This window comes from Pinus tabuliformis, chromosome 3_1 (genome assembly GCF_031772625.1).
Source record: "Pinus tabuliformis cultivar Carrire ecotype Pingquan chromosome 3_1, CPIR1, whole genome shotgun sequence".
Classification (NCBI taxonomy): domain Eukaryota; kingdom Viridiplantae; phylum Streptophyta; class Pinopsida; order Pinales; family Pinaceae; genus Pinus; species Pinus tabuliformis.
In genome coordinates, this window is record NC_142301.1 from 12,598,956 (window position 1) to 12,625,786 (window position 26,831).

The 26,831-nt window shown below is 39.8% G+C and overlaps 1 pseudogene; it reads right to left on the reverse strand.

Moving 5' to 3' along the window:
* Nucleotides 1–274: 274 nt before the first annotated feature.
* Nucleotides 275–15,651, reverse strand: LOC149185521 (uncharacterized; annotated as a pseudogene).
* Between the last annotated feature and the right edge of the window lie 11,180 nt (nucleotides 15,652–26,831).

Below are 26,831 nucleotides of genomic sequence, written 5' to 3' on the forward strand. Positions count from 1 at the left end.
CGCATTTCACTCACTCTGGGCCATTATCCATATGGTTTCCATTTCACATTAAATTGCACAAATTTTTGTCTCAACCAAACCTCAATACAATGGCCCTTTTAATTCTAGTTTTAAGCCCAAAATCTTCTTCTTGAATCATTTCCACAATCATTTATATATGGGTTTCAGTATCTGATTTCATATACTCAGAAGTCAATGAGACAATGCCCCATCATTTAATTTTAACATTATTTTAAATGAACCAATATCAAATATATAAGTGTGCCCTTCCCATTCATACAAAGAAACAAAGCTTAATTACAAAGGCCAAGAATATTTGCATTAAAAATGCACTTATGCATGCTGTAATCCATTTGTCACTTCCACTCATGCAAGATCGCATATTCAGTGCTACAAAGCTTGCTGCCGCTAAGCCAACAAGAGAAATAATAGTCCATCTTAAAAACTCAGTTGGGAAGATTAGCAGAATCGAAGCTGGAATGAAGATAAACAGAGAATATCCATAAAGACACCACAACTGCACCAAGGGTGTTGATATGCCCAAGTAATGGAGGAGGAAATAAAATCCGAGGGGTACCAAACAGATGTATCCATAAATCAAGCACGCAGCCCAGCTCATATAATTAATGTCATAATGCCAGTAAATTTTATCTTCACTCTTTATGGAAGACAAATAGGAAGCATAATTTCCCAGTGCCGTTACCGCAAATACAAGAGTTGTGGAAATCCAAAGAGGCCCATACCTGTATCACATGTCAGGATTATGTTGAACCTTTTCACAAAAGTCTCCACGGTGGGGATATAATGTGCACATACTTCTGTCTATACCATGTTAATTCAACGCATACGCAAGCGCTGTATACCAAATCTCATTAGACAGTGCATATCAAACGCATTCAATATTCAAACTCAAACGTTGTGTCAAACAATAACACGGTAGTTTAATACCATATATACGCTGGACCAAACAGTGTTAATATTAACAGAGCCGTGGAATCCATGGTATTTCAGTGAGTAAACCCACAGCGTTAATACGAATTCAACGTTCAATAAACCATTCAATAAACCAAACTTTGATACTATTGATTGATACTATTGGACAGCGTTAAAACTAATACCAAAGTCGTTTTAACGCAGATACAAATTCAGTTCAAACTCAAACGCATGGGCATATACCATTCAATCGTTAAAGCAATACAAACTCAAATGCATGGGCAGCATTATGCATACCATTCAATATCGAACCATAATGCATTCAACAGGAGCTGGACCAGCGTTCAATTATCAGCATGTCAGGCCAGTTCAACGCACAACATTAATATTCAAACGCATTCAACTATTATGGGACAACGTTAATATGATATGGACAGATGTGCAGCGCTGGCAGAGGTAGGCTATTTAGTTCTGAGGGGAATAAGGCAGAGGCAGAGGTCAGGTAACGCAGAACTAACATATATATAGGGACCACAAAACAAGTGGCTCAAATTGGAGCAGGACCAGCAATCGCCCGCTCTGATACCATGTTAAACACACATGGGCAACAAGAGAAAATATGAAAGATAAAACATGTAGTACATTTTTTATTAACAGGAGATATACATTTATAGTACATTGTTTGACCATTGGGTTTCACATCCCAAGGTCTCTTGGACTCCGTTTTTCCATTCAGCTTCCACACTAACCCATTGAGGATCAGGTGTCCAACAAAATCAATTCTACAGGTATCGTTGCGAATAGAACACTAGCAAGTAGCGCTGATATAGAGCTAGCTATAGCAACAGAGCGCTATCAGCGTGGAAGTACATTTCTTTCCCGCGATGATCTGATTTTTAGGATCGTCGCGACTGTGTGGTGTTATTCCGCGATGCACAGGATTTTACAAAAGAGTGATCATGATTTCAGCGCGACTGTTAGACTAAGTTCTACGATGATGCAAAAAACAAAGGAAAATGAGCCAAAGACTCCCAGGCAAAAACCAACCAAGCTAACAAACAGTAGAGGGATCTCCCAGATCAATCCAGGTGATCCAAGGAAAGTGATAATCAATCCCCAAAAGCAAAGAGAGACCAAATTCAAAATCAAAACAAGAGAAAAGAGAAAAACATGGGATAGACTCCCCAGTCGAGTCGCCAATTTGTGATGCAGGAAAGTGTTCCCTCTGTGGACAGAGGCAACCCCTCTAGCCCTAGAGTGGGTCTAGTCACAAACAAGGACAGATCAACAATAGCTTTCCTTAAACAGTTAAAATTGGAGGCCTACCTCAACCGGTGGTCGATGGAGTTCGGTTGCACTGCTCCAGCTTCCGCTTCCTTCTCCTCAATGAGTGATCAACCTAGAACAAAGCAAAGGAAATACAACAAAGCACGTAACAGGAAACAACAATGAACTATTTACTCACAAAGTCAAGAAGTCATGAGCTATCAAGTACATTACATACAAGACATATGAAAACATCATTGATTGCATTAATAATGAAATAAGAGTAAGCTTACAACCAAATTCTTGACGTCACAAGCCTTCTCAGAGGGATCCAGCCAACATGTTCTTCAAGCATCCACTATTTGAAGATGGATCTCCCAAAATACAAGTCTCTCTCTCTCACAAGTTTTACATGAAATCAAGGGCACTTCACAACCTTCCCCAAACTAGCAACACTCTCACACTTATCACACTCACACCAGCTAGCTATCAAAGCACTAACAACACTATTCAAACCAAGAGTTTTCCAACTACCAACCCTGATGATATCAAAAGTGAGTGTTTAAATAGGAGAAGAAGTCTCCATGAAAGGTGGAAGAGAGAGCTTATCCCCAAGGAAGGTAGCACAATTGGCGGAACTGCCACACTAGGGAAAGAAGGGCGACACAAACTATGCCAACAACCATGTCTAGAGTCATCCAGAAAGCCGACTGTTGGAACAAATTCGCCCAATATGGATCATCGCGGGTACATAACTGAGCTTCAGTGCTGACATCGCTAGTGATCAATGTAGCTAGTCAGATCATCGCTAAAGATAACAAATAGGCCCGCGTTGGTGCATGTAATCGGGCCATTGCGGGAATCAGCTGTACTTCCACGTTGGCAGTGCGGCTGGACTATTTATGAATTCCTTTCATCATGTGTATTAAGTCCATAGTCGCGATGAGGCAGATAACTTAAGAAAAGTGGGTCAATTGGCAGCATAAGAGAGCATTTGTTCAGTATGAGCATGTTTGAATTGGACACATGAGACATCGAAAGGACCGGGAGTGAAGGAGGTGATAAATTACTGTGTAACACACTCCAACTCCAAATATTTTCTTCTCTACTGTGGAACAAGATACAATAAAAAATGAATGGAACCCCCTTTCTCCTAGTGGTTTGGTTATAACATAGCTTGATGAGAAACTATGGGTTATGTTTGACTCCATCAACTCTCAACTAGAGTTACTATTTTGACCCTTCTATATTCTTCTTCATATTATTCACATGTATAGCAACCTTTCCATGGCTAACCAGGGTTAGCACGACATCCTCTTGAAGTATTGTGGTCAATCATGATAGGTATGCTTCCAAGAGGTATAAAGTTTTCATCCAAACTTCAATTGATGTTTTTCTTATGTTATTGGAAAGGTATATAAGTGTATAATATCCTCATGGGTTCATACACTTAATAATTGAATTATTAAACCCCAAGAAAACATCATTCAAGGCCTCAAACTAGCCCCAAAATGTTTCACACCCAAATTCTCCAAACTAGGCCCCATTGATAATATTGCTCCTCTAAGTTGATTTCTTCATAGCTTCTACTCTAAAAGCATCCATATGGATGAAAAATTATAGATGATTCAATCCAAATCATATCTCCCCATTTTGGGAGGCTTTTGGTCCCTAAAATATTTATTTAATGAGGTGAAGAAAATTTTCCTCTAGCTTCTCCCTGGAGTACCATCTAGCCTTACCTAGAAGTTGTCATTTCAACCTAATCTAACAAAGGTCATTCTCCCTTGTATTGTAGTTCTATACCTATTTTGCAAAATTGCATCCTTAATCAATTATGCATAGTTAAATAGAGTTAAGTCTTCTATGGAATAAAGGAATTTCTACTCTTCCTTATCCAACATGGAACGCTCATAAAGTTTGAAAGTTTTCACATTCACCACTATGTAAATGTGCATGTATTAGGGTAGAATGAGTTTGTAGGCATTATCTCCAACCATTTTTAGTATCTTGAAAGGACCATATCATAGATCCTTGATTTTCTTAGTAGGACCATGTAGAATCTCCTTGTTCAAGTGTAACCATACTCTATCTCCCACTCCAAATGATTTCTCTATGCATTTCTAATCATGTCTGGCCTTGTATTTTTCTTTTGTCTTCTTTAGTGCCTCCTATACTTGTGAATGTATCTTCTTAGTATTCTAAAAATAAAATCTACTCTTAAAGCATCACTTGTGTGATCCTCCTCCACTCCTCCTTTATTTCCATTTAGTACATCCAAAGGTGAAGGTGGAAAATATCCAAAACAAGTCTCAAATGGAGACTTATTAGTTGAAGTGTGGATTGATCAATTGTAGGAGTATTGTATATAGACTAGATTTTCATCCCAAGTATTTAAAAGCATTTGATTATAACACACTTAAAATCAATAACTCAGTCATGCACAACACTTATTCACGTGATAAAACAAACGCAAAATTCAAGAAAAAAACCAAATATAAAACAACAAAAGACTATGTACATAGTGTGGGGAACAACCCCAAATCTTAATTGAAAATATTTCTTTATGTCTTGGCCATTGACACGGAGAGAGTCAATCTTCCCAGCAAGTGATTTAAGATGATATGTGTCTTGTTCAATCTTCTCGTGTACCGTGTATGGTCTAATCCAAAGGAACTGACACTTAGTGTGTTTTCCTTTGTCCTCATGGGCTTTATCCCACTTTAAGACTAAGTCACCCACACTAAAGTTATTTTTCCCTACATACTTCCTATAAACCACCTCTTGATACGACTCTAGTGAAGTAAAAAAAAATCTTTAACTTTCAACCTTTCTTCCTATAGCTTGTGCAAAGTTTCCATCCTACATTGAACTAAAAGACAGGGCTTGCCTTGGGACACCTGTGACAGTTGGAGAGCAGGCAAGTAGATGTTCAGTGGAGGATGGCTTCTTTTCCGTACAATAGGAAGTAAGGGGAGGTGTTCATAGAAGGTTTAGACATGGCTCAGTCAGCCCATAAGGCATTCATCAAAGCAGAGTGCCAGTTTCGTTGTTCAGAGAATATGGTCCTTTTGATGATACAGATAAGGTTATTGTTCGTGGATTCAGTAAGACCATTCCCTTGTGGATAATAATTAGCTAAATGCTTCAATAAAATACCAATTTCCAATGCAAAATCATAATGTCTTAATGATGAAAAATATGTTGCATTTTCAAAAACAAGTGACATAGGAACACTAAACCTGGAAATGATGTTTTCTTGCAGAAGGCTGGTGACTTCCTGATCGTTCACTTGTTTTAGTTGAACTACCTCTATCCATCATGTGAAATAGTTTGTAGCGGTTAGAATATAGTGGTGTTTATTTTACAATTGCGGAAAAATTTTCCCAACTGATCTAGGTGGCTCTAGAGACACACACAAGACAAGGAGGACTCAGGAAAGCTCAAAAATCAAAGTGATCAAAATTATTTTGAACCAGAGCCAGAGCGTAGATCTCATCGTCTTGATCGCAGCAGTGCGAATGGTTCATCAATCCGAGTCTATATGCAGAAGTTAGAAGAAGTCAAAGTTGGGTTGACTTTTTTATGAATGGGCAGGCTTAAGGAGGCCACAATTTTGACTTTTTCTGGCCAACGTTGGCCAAATTTCGGGCAAATTTGTTGTCTCATTAAAAACGGATTTTCAAAAAAATGCATATTATTGTTAATAAAAAAAAAAATTAATAAAAGAAGGGGGTGGGGGCCACCACCCCCAACGTACCATACACCATATTTGAATGGGCCGGTGGGAATCGAACCCACTCGGCCACGTGGTCGGCCCGCACCATGGGTGGCCCAACTGAAACATTGAAAAACATTAATACGTACCAAACAAAATGGAGGCCCATCAAAACTTTAACACACCACCCTCATTTGAGATATGATTACGAGAGTTTTGGGGGCGGGCCGCCCAATACGGACCCAAATCCCACATTCAAACACATTTTTGTGTTTAAAAAAAAACAAACAACTATAATGAGATGGACAGGGTTTGACCACCCGACCCCTCCTTAACCAATTTCTAAATTTACCCTTATGCCATAACCGAACTCCTTGATTAATCCGCCATGGAAAAATATTTAACCCTCATTTGCATGGATTTCGAGACAGATGGAGGAACCAGGAGTAGGCATGAATTTCAAGACAGGAGGACACTATGCACGTAGTTCGAGGCAACATTTTGCAGGAGGGGTGAAATTTCATGTTGTTAGATTTTGATAAATTTTATATGGATTCATCACTTCTTGATGCCACAAACGCGATGGCGTTGTTTGTTTCTCCATCAGAGTTCTGCATTTTTCGGCCACTTTTCAGTATGGACGTGGAACCATGATTGCTGTAAACACAGGGAGTGGAACCACGATCCTTGCAATTTTCCTTAGGAGGCAATTTTTCTCCATGTCGGAATATAGTTAAGTTTATAGTCGTTTTTCATGGTTTTTCGCAAAGATTGCAATGGCGAAGTCAGATTCGCCCTTGGAGTTGCAGATTTTCAGTCCACCCATGGAGCATAATCTTTGAGGAATCTAAAATATTCCTTTAGCCCCAGATTCTCAACTTCTCATAATTCAAATTTTGGACAATTGATTTTGCACTATTCTACGCCACAAATCTGATGGTGCGTTCAGATTTCTCATTCTCTCATTCTATTCTTCAGCCACTTTTCTAAGTGGAATGCAGGTGTCAACATCCATGTGCGAGAAGTCATGCAATTGATGCCATGAGATCAATGGTCCGAGCAGCTTCAGTGGTTTGACACCCGCTTCTTCAAATGGCCCTTGGTTGTGAGGTATATGCAGTGTTCATGTACTTCTTTTGCTATGCATTGTGCTGCATAGGTCCTTGAGTGATGTTTGATGTGGTATCCTGTTTCTTACTCATTTTTATGATTCTTGCTTGATGTGACGCAGAATCGCCTATGTAATGTACTTGTTGTCATGATTCATCATGTTGTGTTTTGAGATCCCTTTGTTGTATGTTGATGGGATACTCATGTTTTCGTCATGCATGTTTGCTTTGAGATCCCTTTTATGCCATGTTGGTGGGATGCTCATCATGCATGAGTTTTGTGTCATACTGATAGGAGTCTTTTGGCTAAGAGTTCCTATAGTGGAACATCTCTTGGAGCCACTCATGCGTGAGGGAATTTTCCTTGCATGATAGCGACATCATCTCTTATGTACATCAGCACTATTGACAACACTTAATGCAGTGGTCTATACCATCTTGACACCGGGGCCCGGAGACGTAGTCCCTCCTAGACGAATTCCGTTATCAACGGCTTATGTTTTTATGTTGCTGATGATTGTCATGTTCCTCTTCTTTACAGCATACACATGTATTCATTTATGTTTCTTTTAAAAATGCAATTGAACACGAAAGTAAAAGGTCTTGGAAGGGTCCTTCGTCACACCTAGACCTGGATCAAGTGGTATCAGAGCGGTCTTTGTGTTGATGTGAATTGTAGTGTGAAGAATGGAACATGTAGCGACAAAGGATGAAAGAGCGATGTATGAGACCATGCTCAACATTTCCAAAAGAGTGGAAATCATGTATGAAACTATACAGAAAGAGACAGAGGGAAAGGAGCGATTGCAGCTTTAGTTGCAAGCCACACAAGAGGCCATTGAAGAACTGAAGCAAAACAAACATAATCTTCAAACAGAAAAGGTTTAATTGAAGATGCACCTACATGAAGAGAAAGAGGAAAAACATAGTTTTCTACGACAACTACAAGCAAAGGACGAGGCCTTGGAAAATCTGCAGCATGACCCATGTGAGGTAAAAAGTAGTTCTCCATCTTCATGTATATTTCCTAATGATGATTTCGCTGTTTTTGAAAATCATACCACAGGAATTGGCTCCAAACTGTTGAAGAGAATGTGGAATGAAGGAAAAGGCTTGGGCATTAATGGCAAATTGTCAACCCCATCAAAGTAGAAGAATTAACTCGTCAAGCAGGACTTGGTTATGTCAGAAAAGAAGTTGGGGAATCTGCCACGACAGTTAGCAAGCCACCAACAACAGATGATGAGAAACCCTCGTCAGTTATTTCCAAATCAAAAGAGGAGGTAAAATATGTTGATTTCCTTTTGGTTTCATCTTCACATAATATGTGTTCTGTTGGAGATTTGGAGATCCCAATTACAGGGACAAACATGAGGCTCCTTACAAGGATGAGGCACGAGGAGGAAGAAGAACTTGGTGTTAATAACCAAGGCATAACTCAAACTTTGGAAGTTGTGCACGAACATCAATTTGTAGGCTCAAGATACACTAAAGTAGAATTCTCGAAGGTGTCAGATTCATCCGAGGCATCGTCGAAATTTTCGAGGAAAGAGAATAATCGAAAAACATCCCCATCATCCCATGCCGGTTTCCATGGAAAGGAAAGAGCTGAGGCAAGCTCTTATTGCCATACTTACACCAGAGACAGCAAGGGAAGGTATAACCACTTTCGATCTTCAAATGTTCATTTTGATTATGATCATGTTGTTAATGATGAACGAAGAACATGGCATCGAAAAACATGCTCCTTTTGTGGATTACATAACCATACATTTTCTAAGTGCTGGAAAAGAATGGAAGCACACAAAAGGATGAGGCGTGAAAGACCCTCTCAACAGCAGGTAAAGAAATAGGTTAAGCAAATGTGGAGGAAGAACATGTATTACAGTCATTGCAATAGAAGTGGCCATCAAAGAGCCACTTGTTGGAGGCTCCATCCAGAGCAATGCCTTAAAGACAAAGTGTCGGTGCATGAACCAGGTGAAACAATCGTTCAACAAGCAAAATCACCACAAGGAGGCGATCCATTCACATTGATATGTGAAAAATGGTTTCTAGACGTGTTTTCATTTCATGTTTGTGCTTTTGTAAATCATTTGTTGCATTTTAAAATGTAAAAGTGATGATGTGTTTTCCATCACTTGTTCAGCAACAATGATGTCTGGTCTTATTTTGTGTTGCATTTTAAACTCTGAAAGTGATGTCGTGTTTCCATCACTTGTCAAAACAAAATAGTGTTTGGCCTTATTTTTGTAAATCATGTGTTGCAGTGATGATGTGCTTTCATCACTTTTTGAAGCAACAATGATAGGTTGGCCTTGTTGTCGTCGCTGGGGTATTGAGTCCATCTTGTAGTAAACTTGACCACCGAGTATGTGTTATAAACTCGTGGCAAGTGTGGGACGTTTGGGTCATTAGCTGGTCATGTCATTCAAGCATGTAATTTACAAAACAATGTACTACAGGTTGCAGAGGTGGTAGGTTTCGGCTCATCGCTTAAGGCTCTGAAGAACAAAGGTGCAGGAGATGGAAGCGAGGCCTTTCAGGACGCTTGTGATGGAGACAAGGTACAAAGAAGATGCAAATTATTTTTCATGCTTTTGGAGGACCAAAATCTCCTCAGTGGGGAGGATTGATCTAGGTGGCTCTAGAGACACACACAGGACAAGGAGGACTCAGGAAAGCTCAAAAATCAAAGTGATCAAAATGCTTTCAAACCAAGGCCAGAGCGTAGATCTCGTCGTCTTGATTGCGGTGGTGCAAACGGTTTGTCAATCTGAGTTTGTATGCGAAAGTTAGAAGTATTCAAAGTTGAGTTGAATTTTTATGAATGGGAAAGCTTAAGTAGGCCATAATTTGGACTTTTTCTGGCCACCGGATTTCGGCCAACACCAGCCAAATTCCGGGCAAATTTGTTGCCTCATTAATTTGACTCCTATGGTCAAAAACAGATTTTCAAAAAAATGAATATTATTGTTAATAAAAACAAAAAAATTAATAAAAAAAAGGGGGTGGGGGCCACCAACCCCACCACCCCCAATGCACCATACACCATATTTGCATGGGTTGGTGGGAATTGAACCCACCCGGCCACGTGGCCAGCCTGCACCAAGGGCGGCCCAACTGAAACATTAAAAAACATTAGTACGTACCAAACAAATCAGTGGTCCATCAAAACTTTAACACACCACCCTCATTTGAGATATGGTTACGGTAGTTTTGGGGGCGGGCCACCCAATGCAGACCCGACCCCCCATTCGAACACATTTTTGTGTTTTAAAAAAAACAAACAACTATAATGAGAGGGACAGGGTTTGACCACCCAACCCCTCCTCAACCAATTTCTAAGTTTACCATTATGACATAACCGAACCCTTGGTTAATCCGCCTTAGAAAAATATTTAACCCTCATTTGCATGGATTTATAGATAGATGGAGGAACCAAGTGCAGGCATGAATTTTGAGACAGGAAAACACTGTGCATGCAGTTCAAGGTAGCATTTTGCAGGAGGGGTGAAATTTCATGTTGTCAGATTTTGACAAATTTTATATGGTTTTAGCACTTCTCGATGCCATGAACGCGATGGCACTATCCATTTATCCATCAGAGTTCTACATTTTTCAGCCACTTTTTAGTATGGACATGGAACCATGATCGCTGTAAAAATAGGGAGCGGAACCACGATCCTTGCAATTTTCCTGAGAAGGTAATTTTTCTTCATGTCGGAATATAGTCAAGTTTACAGTCGTTTTTCATGGTTTTCCATAGGGATCACAATGGTGAAGTCAGATTTTCCCTTGGAGTTTCAGATTTCTAGTCCACCAATGCAGTAGAATCTTTGAGGAATCTAGGGGGAATCTAAAAGATTCCTTAAGCCCTAGATTCTCAACTTCTCAGAATTCAGATTTTGGACAGTCGATTTTGCACTATTCGACGCCACAAATCTGATGGTCCATTCAGATTTCTCATTCTCTCATTCTATTCTTCAGCCACTTTTCTAAGTGGAATGTAGGTGTCAACATCCATGTGCGAGAAGTCATGCGATTGATGCCGTGAGATCGATGGTCTGAGCAGCTTCAGCAATTTTACATCCGCTTCTTCAGATGGCCCTTGGTTGTGAGGTATATTCAGTGTTAATGTACTTCTTTTGCTATGCATTGTGCTGCACAAGTCCTTGATTAATGTTTGATGTGGGATCCTATTTCTTACTCATTTTTATGATTCTTGCTTGATGTGATGTGGAATCGCCTATGTAATGTACTTGTTGTCATGATTCATCATATTGTGTTTTGAGATCCCTTTGTTGTATGTTGATGGGATACTCATGTTTTCGTCATGCATGTTTGCTTTGAGATCCCTTTTATGCCATGTTGGCAGGATGCTCATCGTGCATGAGTTTTGTGTCATACTGATAGGAGTCTTTTGACTGAGAGTTCCTGTAGTGGAACATCTCTTGGAGCCACTCCTACATGAGGGAATTTTCCTTGTATGATAGCGACATCATCTCTTATGTACATCATCCTAGACAAACTCCGTTATCAACGGCTTATGTTTTAATGTTGCTGATGATTGTCATGTTCCTCTTCTTTACATCATGCACATGTATTCATTTATGTTTCTTTTAAAAAATGCAATTTAACACATCACGAAAGTAAAAGGTCTTGGAAGGGCCCTTCATCACACCCGGACTTAGATCATCAACGATATCCAAGCCCCACTGTTGAAAATATTCTTCCACTCCAACAGGCTGCAGTGGGGTTGTTGAATTTTTATTTCTGTCAACACACCTTTGACAGACCAGACACTTATGGGTGTAGGCATGATCATCTTTAAATAATGTAGGCCAGTAAAATACGACCAGCATAATCTTATGTGTTGTAGTGTTGCTTTCAAAGTTTCCCTGGGCTGGTCTGTTGTGGAGATCACACAATAAATTTTATGAATCTTGCACCTCCAAACACCTGAGCAGTACTCCATTGTGGTGATTTCTAAACAGCACCCCATGCACCAACTCATATGATAATGATTTGAGTTGGAGTTCCTTCTTCTTCCATGTGGAAAAGTGAGATGGAATTGTGCTATGCTCGAGGTATTGGTGCACATCCATGTACCAAGAGTTTATGTCTATAGTGGGGGACGCTCACTCAACGTTATACATTTCAATCTCTTGCTCCCATCCTACGAGCTCTTCTTCTTCCTCTTTCATGTTTACTGCTTCTGCCGCTAATTGGAAAAGACCATGACCATTGATTGTGTGAACTAGCTTGATGTCTAGATCTTACTCTTGTAACCCGGTCATCTAGTTTGCCCTTCTTTCACCCATGTCTTGTTGAACAAATAGTGGTCTGATTAGTAAGTGTGGAACAAAGATAACACAACAATTCTTTAACAGATAGGGTATAAAGTGCTTTACCACCTTGTACACTGCATAAGATTGTTCTTCCATGGTGGGTTAATTAAGATATGGTCCTTGCAGACTTGCACTCATGAAGGAGATAGGTCATTCATTGCTCAACTCATCCTTCTAAGTAAGTACAACAGCTAGAGAGGTATCAGAAGCAAAAGTGTAGAGCAAGAAATCTTTAACAAAGTATGGGTTTTACAACACAGGTGATTCTGCTATAGTTTGTTTGATATAGGAAAACATGTCCTTTTCCCTTTTATCCCATTTGTAAACCATGTATTTCTTCACCATCTCTTGTACTGGTTTAACAATCTAGGCATAGTTGGAGATGAACTTATGAAGGAAGTTGATCTTCCCCAAGAAAGACTGCATGGCTTTCTTATTAGCTGGGAAGACAATCTGTGTGATAGTACTGACCCTATCTGGGTCTACCTTGAGCACACTTTTAGCAATGATGTGTCCCAAGATATTACCCTCAGACACTGCAAAGATACTCTTCTTGGGATTCAGGGATAACCCATACTTGCAGCATCGCTAAAAAATCTTCTTTAAGTGGCATAGGTGGTCTAACCTCTTTTTGGAGAATATTGTCACATCATCAAGATAGACCACTACACTTTGTGTAATGAGGCTATGGAAGGTGATGTCCATTGCACATTGAAATGTTGCACCAACATTGATCAACCCAAATGGAATTCGTCGAAACGTGAACGTGCACCACTTCGTTCTAAATGTAGTTTTTAGTCTGTCAGTCTCTACCACCAGAACCTGGCTATATCTTGATTATATTACAAGCAAAGAAAACATTATGGACCTCGATACAATTTACAGTATTTTCTTCGTGGACGACACGAGGTAGTTATCATTGTCTGAGGCGTGGTTAAGATTATGTAAATCTATACATAAGCAGATCTCCCCGAATTTCTTCCTCACAGGAACCAAATTTGACACCCACGTCGAGTGTCACACCTTGTATATGATCCAAGCATCCAATAGTTTTCTCAACTCCTTCCGTATGAGAGGCTCAAGTGTTGGATGAAATTTCCTCATTTTTTGTTGAAATGCCTTGGCCCCTTCCTTGATTCGTATTACATGTTGGATGATTTGTGTGTCATATGTCTTGAATTCATCATACATCCACGTGAAGATATCACAGTACTGCTTGAATAAGAAGATGAAGGCTTGTTTCTCTTGTGATGTGTATCATTTACTGAGATTGACATATTTCAGATCCTTCTTAGTTCCCAATTTGATTTGTTCATGCGACAGGATGGAACTGTGGGTATTGGCATTGATAGGTCCCCGGAAGTGGTTCTGAAGACCATACAACTTCTCCAATGATACCACACCCTTCAGGATGAGGTTCCCTTTACTCGCATTGGTTGCATCCTACAGTTCCTTTTCGTGCTCGTCCTCATTGATTGTTGCATCTTTAAACATGTCAGTGTTCGCCATAAAATACAATATCTGTTGGTCATCATAAAAAATGCATAAATTAGTGATATTATCCAAGATGGAATGTTTATACATAATTTCAATTGAAAATTTGTCCGTTAATGATGACATCCTAGCAGAAGAATTTGCCAAGGCATCCACAACTGTATTACACATTCTTGGAACATAACTAATATTAAAAGCTTGGAAATGTAAGGTGAGTCACCATACCTCTTTTTGATAAGTTTTAAGATGAGGTGACATATAATGTATGGTGTTACGTGCATGACACACCATGATTTATGAGTCACCTACCACTTTTAGAATGGCAGCATTGAGGTGGATGGTCTTCTATAAGCCCAAGATGAGTGATTTGTACTCTGTAGTGTTATTCGTGCAACCGAATTCCAAGCAGCTAGAGATCAAATGTTTTCTCTGCAGTGAGTATATTAAAACACAACCAACTCTAGATCCCTCCTTCTTTTTGGATCCATCGAAATACATAGTCCACATATCATATGTAAAGGGACTACTAATTGCACTAGTACTACTACTACTACTAAATGTACATAGTTTATTATCGCCATTCGGAAAAGGAAGGAGATCCAACTATTTGTCTGGTGGGACTGGGGATGTCTCTATAAGATAACACCCTAGCTGAGTTTCCAAAAAGTAATTGCCAAATACGAATTCTACGAAAGCCATTGGATCGTTGTGTCCGTTCAAGGGAGTAACCATTTTCTTCATGTATCTCTCCGATTCTACCCGGATTTTATTATTGCAGCCCCTATACAGAAGCCATAGGTGTGACCAGTCTATGGCAAATTACCCTTGAATCTTGCTAGACCAGTGTTTGCTCAGTAACACTCTGTATGCTTCCAGAATCTCCACAATCACTATGTTGATACATTGGTGAACTCGTTCGTCATATGATAAACAAATGATGACATATCCAAGTTCACCAATTGCTTGGACATGAGCTCTGTCCAGTTGAATAATCTGTGCATCTTCCTTTTCCCATTTAGCATTGATTTTCTTGGCAACAGAAAATGGCATGACATTCACCGATGCACCCGAATCAACTAAGCAATTTTGTACATTGAAATCGAGATTTCGTACATTAACAAGAACGAAGGGTAGAGTGTGTTTGCATCCATTGTGAGTGCATTAATTACATATGCGAGAGTATTAGGAGACTTACTAGATCCCTTGTTTGAAGAGAAATCATTACCTGAAGAGGTTTGGAAAAGTTACCGTAGAAGGATGTCTCGCTAGCTCGTGATCTTTGTGAGTTCGAAAAAAGAGATGTTTGCACGAACCTTATTCATATCATCCACAATGTTATAATCCACAACAAGAATACTAACCGAGGTGTCCAAGGATGGAACTTGGTTTGTGGTTTCCGTAAGGATAGTTATGTCCTTAATATTGTCGGAAACTCTTTTTATTGAGACTGCTTTCCCGAACTTGTTCTGAGTGTTCTGTGCTAATTTAGTCAGTGGATTGATTTTTCTTAACATGTTTTCTTTGAATTTTTCTTCGGAAACTCAACTATGGTGTTTGCCCCTTGGCTTCTTAGATTGTATCAATTGTTATTCTCCTGGGGCATACCATCACTCGGAGGCTACTTGTTGGAAATACCCTTTTGGGCTTTGAGAACACAATTAAACATGTTCACTGCATGCCTAATACTTGGAGCTTCATCAGTTGCAGTAGCTTCTTCCTTCCCTCCATCAAGCTCACTCTTCTCCTTAGCCATGACTGAATCCACAAATTGTGCAACCATCCTCCTAACGAGTTGGTCCACTTTGGGAACGTATTTTCTGAATGATGCTCTTCATGAAATGTGAAATATGAATCTGTGCCAATTTTCTCAATAGTCAGGACAACATTAGAACTTTGTGTAGAATTTTTCAGTTGGTTGTTGCTACTGCTAGGAGTTGAATTCCCTTTGAACAGGTACTTGGTGGGGTTGCTACTCACAGTAGTCTCGCTTTTCCTTTGTTTTATTTTTTCCATTTCAATGGTCAGGGACTTGATGAGACGAGTCTGACTTTCAAGATAGTTTACTTTTTTCTCCTTAGCCTTGCTCATGGAGGCCTGAGACCACTTACCCATGTCCTTGGAGGATTTTTTTTATTCATCTTTCGAGATGATTCCAATAGTACACAAGTCCTTCTCTATGGTAATATCCTCTTTGTAGATTTTTGTCAATCTTTATCTCGCAGTTTGCTTTGCAAACTACACAAAAGTTGTTGCCAAGGAAGAAGTGTAGTAATCTATAGTGATGGAGTCATGAGGTTTTGTATTGTCAAAAAAATTGTTCAAGATGCGACTGAACCTCTAGTTGAAATCTTTAACTTTTTCCTTTTGCTCCATCTTAATATTACCCAACTCCTTTAATAACATGGTCAGGGTTTTGTCTTCAGCAAATTTTTCAAGAAAGATATTTTTGAACCCCCTCCAATTCTAGATGGAGTTTGGAGGAAGATTGTGATATCATACAAATGCTCTACCATCCAAGGTACATGGAAAATGTTTGCAAGAAAAATCATCGTAACATACCTCAAGTGTCTACAGATGTAGGTAAAACTTTTTCAAGTGATCTTAAGCCTTCATTGTCTTGTCAGGGTCATACTTCATCAAGAGCTTATCTGCATGACTTGGAATATTATGTAGGAAACCCAGAAGTGCTAGTGGGCCCTGATTCATCTAGTCCATATTTTGATATTCCACGTCTTCCTCTTCCTTTTCCAAATTTGATGGTTCTTCTTCCTCTTCTTCTCCCTCTTCACCTATCCCACCAAACATTGAGCCCAAGAGTAAGGTGTTTCCTCCATTACCACCGTGAAAGAGTGGAGGCTCTTCTCCCTGTTCCAAAAAGTCTACTAATTCTTCAAGAGTGGCGAGAACCACTTCTTCAATGGACAAGACTTATATCCCTTTGGAGGTGGTCTTGTTCTTATTTGGAGCATATGGAAGACTGGTTACTCCGAGAATCAATCCAAATTTTTTTACAAATTGACGGGTGATGGGGCAGATGACTCAAAGCTGATCATATGAGATTTTATGTTCAGGCCTGGGTTAGGAAGATTTACCAACTTTAGAAGCACGAGTAGGGGAGGTGGAGTGAACGTTGCTACTTTGACCAGAAGATCAAATAGTGGGATCAGTGAGTTTATTAGCCATAAAATACTGGCTTCCATCCTTCTAGCACCAGAAATGTTGATGGTGTTGGACCTGCTAACATTAAACATATCTCCCCGATATGAAGTCCCAATCAAATCTCACACCATTTGGTGTAGGAGTCTCATCCAGTATAAAGGCCTTGTTTCCAAATCCTTAAATATTTTCCTTGGCTATAGCTATCAGCACAAGAGAGTATTACAATGGTATCTTCGAAAAACAAGGGGAGTGCCCTTGGTGAGTGTGCAGTGCAGCTGTGTCGAGGTTCTTCTACTACAAAAGGTGGGGGAAAGAAAATTGAGCCTCTAAGTGAGAGGTAATATTACCACCCAGGGAGAGACACACGAGAATTAGAAAGACATGTCTAACATCCAGCGGAATAGTCCACAACAAGTGCGACATTAGTGACAACTAACAAACAAGGAAAGATCTGTCTAGTATCATGTGGAATAGTCCACAAGGATGGGACAGTGATACAACCATTATAACACATTCTCAACAAGATAAGCACCAAAATAACCAACACTACAAGAAAAAAGGTAATTAGTGAGGGTCATGCTTGTGATTGACCTTTAAGGTCTGTCACCAATGTCACATATGGTGACGGTCTTTAAAAAAGAGTTGTTGTAAGTGTATATAGTGATGGTCCTTTAAGGTTTGTCACCAAATCCATTTTCAATGACACTTTTGGTGAGGGTTGTTAAAGGCCCGTCACTAATTCTCTCTTTGGTGACACTTTTGGTGAGGGTCGTTAAAGGCCCATCACTAATTCTCTCTTTGGTGACACTTCTAGTGACGATCTTTTATTAACCATCACCAATGATCTTTTTGGTTACTTTTGGTGATGGTCAATACATTTTTGTCATCATTGAAAATTCCAATGGGTTTTTGATGACGCTTCATTCCTGTGACGGACATTTAGCGTCCATCACCAATGTCGCATATGGTGACAATCTTTAAAAAATCATTGTTGTAAGTGTATATAGTGACGGTCCTTTAAGGTTTGTCACCAAAGCCATTTTCAATGAGACTTTTGGTGAGGGTCGTTAAGGGCATGTCACTAATTCTCTCTTTGGTGACACTTTTGGTGAGGGTCGTTAAAGGTCCATCACTAGTTCTCTTTTTGGTGACACTTCTAGTTACGATGTTTTATTGACCCTCACCAATGCTCTTTTTGGTTACTTTTGGTGACAGTCAAAAAATTTCGTCATCATTGATCATTCCAATGAGTTTTTGATGATGCTACGTACCTGTTACTATATTTTTTGTCAAAAGATAACGATTCAAGACCATTGTTGTGGAGTATTTTTCATTATGTGTCCATGGTCATAGTGGTTATATTAGTCATTCAATTTGTTAAGAAGTAATTAGTGTGTATCATTTCCCTCAAGTCATAAGAATATAGTTTTCCTATGAGTCAACACATGATTCATCTCTATTAGGTTTTTTATCTAGCAAATTTCCTTTAAATAAAGTTCCACTAGTGTGTATAGGAACTATATTATTTAATACATAATCAAGCTCTACCAATTCTATTGATGAGAGAGACCTAGCACTCCTCAACACTCATTTCACCCCTTAACATGCTTTGGAATAGTACACTAACATTCCTTGGCACCTTGCATGTCTTGGAACATATTTGTACCTATACAACCTTGCCATGAGTAGGATGCCCAATCACATGTTGGCATGCCCTAGAATAGCATAGCACTCCCCTATCATGTGTTGGCATGCCCTGTAGTCCCTAGCATGCCCTGGAACACCTTGGCATAATATTGCATTGACAAACATTAGCACTTGGCACACATTGGCACTTGGAATGTATTGGAACATATTATTAGTGTGCCTAGCATGCCCCTTTTAAAAAATATAAAGTCCTAACTTATTAACCCTCTTATGTGTTCATTTCCTTACATTTTAGCTTGGTTAATATATCAAATTCACTTTAGATAAAGTTCCACTAGTGTGTATAGGAACTATATTATTTAATACATAATCAAACTCTGTCAATTCTATTAATGAGAGAGACCTAGCACTCCTCAACACTCATGGCACACGTTAACATGCTTTGGAACACACTAACATTCCTTGGCACCTCACATGTCTTGCAACATGTTTGTACATAGAACATCTTGCCATGAGTAGGACACCCAAGCACATGTTGTCATGCCCTAGCATAGCATATCACTCCCCTAGCATGTGATGGCATGCCCTGTAGTCCCTAGCATGCCCTAGAACACCTTGGCATAATATTCCATTGGCATACATTAACACTTGGCACACATTGGCACTTGGCATGCATTGGGACATATTATTAGTGTGCCTAGCATTCCCCTTTTGAAAAAGATAAAGTCTCGACTTATTAACCATCTTATGTGTTCATTTCCTTGCATTTTAGCTTGTATATTCCTTTTGTTTCCTTGAAACTCCTTGACACATATTGGCACACTTTGGTACCTTTCACATTGACCTAGCATGTCTTAGCACCTGGCATGTCTTGGCGTGACTTGGCTCTATTTGGCACATGTTAGCACACCCCAAAACTACCTAGCACACTCTAGCACTTCTTGACATTCCCTGATATTCCCTAGCATGCCTTACCCATGCTTAGCATACGTTGTCACTCCCTCCTTGGCATGACAACTAGCACTCATTGGCACTCCCTAACACACCCTCATATTCATTCACTTCCATGAATTTTGACCTAGTGCTCCCTTGTGTGTCCTAGTACTCCCTACCACTCCTTGGCGCGCATTGGCACTCTCTAGCACACCCTAGCACTCATTGGCATGCTCTGCCACTTCATAGCATGCATCACACTCCTTGACACACATTGACACTCGGCACATGTTGGCACTTGGCAAGTCTTAGCATGTTTGGCATGCGTTGAGATGACTTGGTATGATTTGGCATGGTTTAATATTAAATTTATTTGAGATCAATTATTGGAAAGTAGACGAGAAGCAAAGGAGGAATATTTGACACTTAAAATGCACTGGCACTTGGAACTTGGCACCTAGTGTTGGTGTACCTAGCATGCCCCTCATGGAAAAGGTAAATTGATGACTTATTAACCCTATTATGTGTTCATTTTCTTGTAGTTTAACTTGTTCCTCCCTTTTGTTGCCTTGACCATCCTTGGCATTCATTGTCACATGCTTGCACATCTTGACATGCCTTAATTGTTTGACATGCCTTTGTACTATCTAGCACATGTTAGCATTCCCTAACACACCTTGGCAGTCATGCCCTCACAGCTAGCATTACATTTTTCCATGACTTGGGAACCGTACATTCCCTAGAACACCTTGGCACTCTCTAGTTTTCATGCCCTCATAGATAGCCTTACTTTTTTTGCGACTTGGGAACCTAGCCAATTCCTTAGCAAAACAATATTGTGCCCAACCCAAAGGCTCCATTTCTATGAAATTGCTTTGTCCATGCCTTATCACAACCATTGGCTTGCCTCCTACAAGTCATATTTTGAACTTCTCCTAAAACACTTCATCCTTGGGACACCTAGAATTCACTGACACTCCTTGGCACACACTCTTATTCGTTCATTTCCAAGCATTTTGACCTAGTTCTCCCTTGTGTTCCCTTGACACTCCCTAACACTCCTCAACATCCATTGACATTGTCTACCATGTGTTAGCACACTTTTCCATTCCTTGGCATGCTCTGTCACTCCTTAACTATCATGCCCTCACAACTACCCTTACTTTTTTTAGACTTGGGAACCCAACCAAGTCCTACCTTAACTACAACAACTTAACCAAGTTATAGTTACTACAACTAGACTATGCCTTGTTCACCTAAGAACTGCCTATAACACATCTTAGGCTACTCATGTCCAATCTCAACTCATCCCACTTAACAAGTTACCAAGTCAAGGCTCACATCCAACCATGACCATAAAACAACTAAGCAACATTGTTTACATCTTGACATGCCATAGCACCTGGCACATCTAACAATCTCTTAGCCCTATGTGGCACGTGTTAGCATCCCCTACATTTCTTGGCATGCTTTTCACTCCCTAGCACACCCTAACACTCCCTAGAACACCCTAGCACTCCATGACATACCCTGGCACTCTAGCATCCCTTGGCACTACCTAGGATATAACCTTGTCACTCCCTCCTTAGAACACTTGGAACTCATTGACACTCCCTATCACACACTCTTATCTATTCATTTCCATGCATTTTGAACTATTTCTCCCTTGTGTTTATGTGGCACTCCCTAAAATTTGATGGCACGCATTGGCATAGCCTGGCACTTGACACATCTTGGCATGTTGCCTTGGCACTACCTAACATATCTTGTCACTCCCTCCTTACCACACCTAGAACTCACTAACATTCCCTGTCACACACTCTTATTCATTAATTTCCATGTATTTGAAACTAGTGATCCCTTTTGTTTCCTTGGCACCTCATAACACTCCCTGGCATGCATTGGCACACCCTAGCATCTGGCACATCTTGATATGTTTCCATGGCCTCTAGCATGCCTTAGCACTGCCTACCATAGCTTGTTACTCCCTCAACACACTTGTATCTCACTGACACTTCCTGTCACAAACTCTTATTTGTTCATTTGCATGCATTAATTTGACCTAGTGCTCCCTTGTGTTTCCGTGGCACTCCCTAACACTTCCTAGCACATGTTGACACACCCTGGCACCTGGCACATCTTGGTTGCATTTCGCCCTAGAAATCTAGCATGACTTAATGAAACCTAGCATACCATGTCACTCTCTCCTTAGCACACTTAGAACTCGCTGATACTCCCTGTCACACACTCTCATTCATTCATTTCCATGCATTTTGACCTTGTTCTCCCTTATGTTTCCCTGGCACTCCCTAACACTCCTTAGCATGTATTGGCACACCTTGGCGCTTGCAGGCACATCTTAGTATGCTTCCCTAGCACTTTATCATGCCTTGGCACTGCATAACATACCTTGCCCTTCTCTCCTTATCACACCTAGAACTCGCTTCCACTTCATTTCCATGCATTTGAAACTAGTGTCCCTTGTGTTTCCTTGGCACTTGGCCCTAACACTCCCTAGCATGCATTTGTGCCATACCTTGGCACCTGACACATCTTGGCAATCCATAGCAGTTGGTTTGTCTTAGCATGCCTAACATGCCTTGTAATTTTCTAGCATGTGTTAGTACTTCCTAGCATTCCTTGGCACACCTTGACACTCCCTAATTGTCATACCCTCATAGATAGCTTTACTATTTTTGCGATTTGGGAACCCAACCAAGTCAGTGGAAAAATAGTGTTGTGCCCAACCCAAAGTCTCCCTTTGTCTGAAACTACTTTGACCAACCCCTTATAATTGTAACCATAGGCTTGCCTCCTACAATTCCTATTCTGACCTTCTCCTAGCACACTTTTTCCTTGAGACACCTGGAATTCATTAACACTCCTTGGCACACACACTTATTTGTTCATTTCCATGTATTTTTACCTAGTTCTCCCTTGTGATGCCTGAACACTCCCTAACATTCCTCAACATGCATTGGCAATGCTTGACATGTGTTAGCATGCCTTTTCATTCCTTGGCATTCCCTCGCACTCCTTAGCTATAATGCCTTCACAACTACCCTTAGTTTTGTTGGGTCTTGGGAACCCAACCAAGTCTTGCCTCGAGTACAACAACTTGACCAATTTATAGTTACTACAACTAGACTATGCCTTGTTCACCTAAGAACTGACTATAACTCATCTTAGGCTACTCATGTATAATTTCATCTTATCCAACTTAACAAGTTACAAGTTACCAAGTCAAGGCTCACGTCCAACTCTGACCATAAGCCAACTGAGCAACATAGTTTACATCTTGACATGCCATAGCACCTGGCACATCTAACAATCCCTTGGCACTATGTGGCACGTGTTAGCACCCCCTACATTCCTTAGCATGCTTTGGCACTCCCTGTCACTCCCTGACATGCCCTGCAAATCTAGCATGCCTTGGCACTGCCTAGCATATAACCTTTTCACTCCCTCCTTAACACACCTGAAACTCACTGACACTCCTTATCACACACTCTTATTCATTCAATTGCATGCATTTTGAGCTAGTTCCTCCTTATGTTTCCATGGCACTCCCTAACACTTGACACAAATTCCAATTTTCTTATTCTTAGGTATGGTGTTCTTCTTTTATACATGTGACCCTTGACTATGACATGAAATCCTCCAAAATCTTCTTAAAGGATGGGAGCTCCTCTTCATGCATGAGGCTAGTGGAATGTGACAATTTATCCAAAATTCATCCAAATATGTAATTTGTGCCGTGGGAGATGTGAAAGGTACCCTCGGTGGAAAAACATGCATCGAGATTTATGACCAAGTACCCTAAATGTGAGATGTTTGCCACTTGTCAATTGTTCCTCTTGTTGATGACGAAACCGACACCCTAGTTGTGTAAGTCTCACAAAGTGTCATTGTGCGTCAACTCAAGGTTGTTGCCATTGTCACCTCAGCAACGAATCCTCTTGGTTTGGATTAAATTGAATCCTAGGGGTGTCCCAAAGAACAAATTTATGGGGTATTTTATGTGACTAGATCACTAGCATTGAAAACCATATTTACATTGGATGTTTTAACATCTTGATGATCCCTATCCTATTGACCACAACTTTTGTATTCATTATTGCTTTCATCACAACACCTCCAGTAGATATTTATGGTGTTCATGATCCTATTTCTAGTTGTGATAAGGGGATTAGGGGCTCCCTTATCACAACCCATAACCCTTAATGTGTTTAATCCCTTAGCCAAGGGGGGCCAAGGGTGTAGTTGTAGGGCCATTGGGACCAAATTTGGGGGTTCATAACATCAGGAAAAGTGGAATGGTATGGCCAAAAAGGTTGTGGGGGGGTACGTTATGGTGTATTGAACAGGGCAAGGGGACACAAGGGTAGCATGGATGCTAGAGATCAAAGGTAAATGCATGGTTTACTAAGATCTATAATCCTAACATTAGAGAATGAGAAGGGGGCTTAGGACTTAATTTCATAGGGTCTAGGGGACCTAGAGGGAAGGTAGCAAGAGAAATTGATAGGGTAACCCCCAATAGTGGTGATAAGGGGATTAGGAGTCCAATTATCACAAACCATAAGCCATTAAACCATAGCCACCAAATTCTCTATCCCCTTGACCTTAAATCCATAATCCCTTAACCCCTACACTCACAACTCATAACCCATAAACCCCTTGACTCATTAAATCTTAAGACACTAACCCCTAACCTATAATCCATGAACCAACTCCTAAGCCATAACTCCTTATCCTCTTAACCTGTGACCCTTTTAACCCCTAACCCTTCACCACCTAAACACCTAAATCCCCTAAATCTTAAGTCCTTAACCTCTAAACTCAATTGTGTCAATATAGAATAATATACATAAGAGAAAATAAAATGATATTATCCACATCAATGCTTGAAATAACCTTAAATTAGCCATGAGTGGTGAGCGAGAGGGTGAATGTGGGGCACTATTAAAGTTACATCATGTTTAAATTCCTTTTACATTGTGAGGCTATTCTTCAATAGGGTTGAAGCATCATCACAAGGAAGCATGACACATTTTTGTGGGGGAGCATTTAAAGTTGTAACACAATTCAAGTGATTTACACCTCCAATGTAAATGAAATCATTGTATGTTTATGTCAGGTTGTTAGAGAGGTTATTTATAGACAATACATTCAATGTAATTAGACTTCATCTTTTCAGGGCCTCGACTCTAACATGGATTTGTACCAGGAACACTTCATGCAAATGAAAGGGGGGATTTTCGTTTAACCACATACGCACAAGAGCACCAGATGCTACCCTTCAGATCCCCCTTGGTGCGTTCAAAGTGGGTTTACATTTGCGTCGAGTTGAAACTAATCATAATAACCCTCCTCTTCTTAAATATAACATCTGATAGCTTTTCCATATACATGAGACACTATAATTAAAGGATAGCCAAATTCCCCAAGGAACAATGAATGGTGGTCTCCTGAAGGGATTTAACTGTTTAATATCATACAAAAACTTTATAAAATCTTCAATACTTTCTCCTTGCTAGATATTTTTACAACATGCTAAAGCTCGCAACTGTGACAAACAAATCCTCATATATGGGTAGTTTATAAGAAATGTGTAATATTTTTCTTGGATTATCGACATAAAACACATTGTCCCAACCCTTGCCAACTCTTTCTTTAAAAAGCCTCCTAGGTCAAAATCATGTGTTTTAGTGCCAACCGTACAAATATCCAAGTCTTCAAAGGGGTTATGGTATTCCAAAGAGATTTCCACCCTGATTTGACTCGCCTTGAATTTCATTTGAAAACATTTCTTTGTATCCTACTCACATTGTTTGGTTCTCAAATGTAGGATTTTTGAAGCAAATAAACTCATCCTATTCTTCTCCTACTCCAACATGACTCTTGATAAGCCTTCTAATGTAATAATTCCATTGTCTAATGTGAAGCCTTCTAGTCCCAACACATTAGAAGTCATCTAGTCATGGTACCATAAGGATGTATTAATTCATCAACAATCCAAGTTGAAGGAAAAAAATATACACCTTGAAAATAAACAATGAGCTCATTTGGAAGTCTATAGAAATTACGACTTAGAACCCAAAAGTCAACTCCCATGATAACCATCTACCTCATTACATGTCTTCCACATAGTCCAATTTCCAAATAGAAGAAAAGATGGTACCAATGTTTTCCACACAGTTTAGTTTCCTACTAGAGAGAAGCTAGTATCTTATATGCTTTCCACTTAATTGATCCATTTTGAAAAGTTTAATTTTGCCTCCTTATCCATTCTAACAAAGACAAAGGTCTATGTACTTTTGAATCATTCTGAAATTTCTACAATCTTTCTAAAGTTGTCTCTGTGGATTTCTTATTGCAAGTGCCTCGCCAAAGTGATTTTTAGAGAACTAGGTATTGGTCTTGAGGATATGTGTTTGTGGGTAATCCCATTATTACCATGTATACCAAATGTAGAACAATTGGATAATTTGCAAAACCTTGATTTGAATTGCTCAAAATATCTACACTTCATGTTGAGATGGAGCTTGTAGTGCTCTCTCACATAAGGAGTTGGAAATGAATAGATCACTCATAAAGGCAAGGCATGTCTATCCCTAAAGCACAAGGAGTGAACCCTCTACAAATATTTTGTTTGCTAAACAAACTCAATTGTGTCAATGTAAAATACTATACATAAGAGAATAAAATTATATTATCTGCATCAATGCTTGAAATAGCCTCACATTATCCATGAGTGGTGAGCTAGGGGGTGAATGTGGGGCACTATTAAAGTTATGTCATGTTTAAATTCCTTTTACATCGTGAGGTTGTTCTCTAATAGGATTGATGTATCATCACAAGAAAACATGACACATTTTTGTGGGGGAGCGATTAAAGTTGTAACACAATTCAAGTGATTTACACCTCCAATGTAAATCACATCATTGTATGTTTGTGTAAGGGTGTTAGAGAGGTTATTTATAAGCAATACATTCAATGTACTTGGACTTCATCTTTTCAGGGCCTCGACTCTAACATGGATCTGTATTAGAAACACTTCATGCAAATGAGAGAGGGCCTTTTTGTTTAACCACATACGCACAAAGAGCACTGAATGATGCCCTTAAGTTTCTCCTTGGTGCGTTCAAAGTGGGTTTACATTGGCATCAAGTTGAAACTAATCATCATGATCTTCCTATTCTCAGTAACATTTGTTAG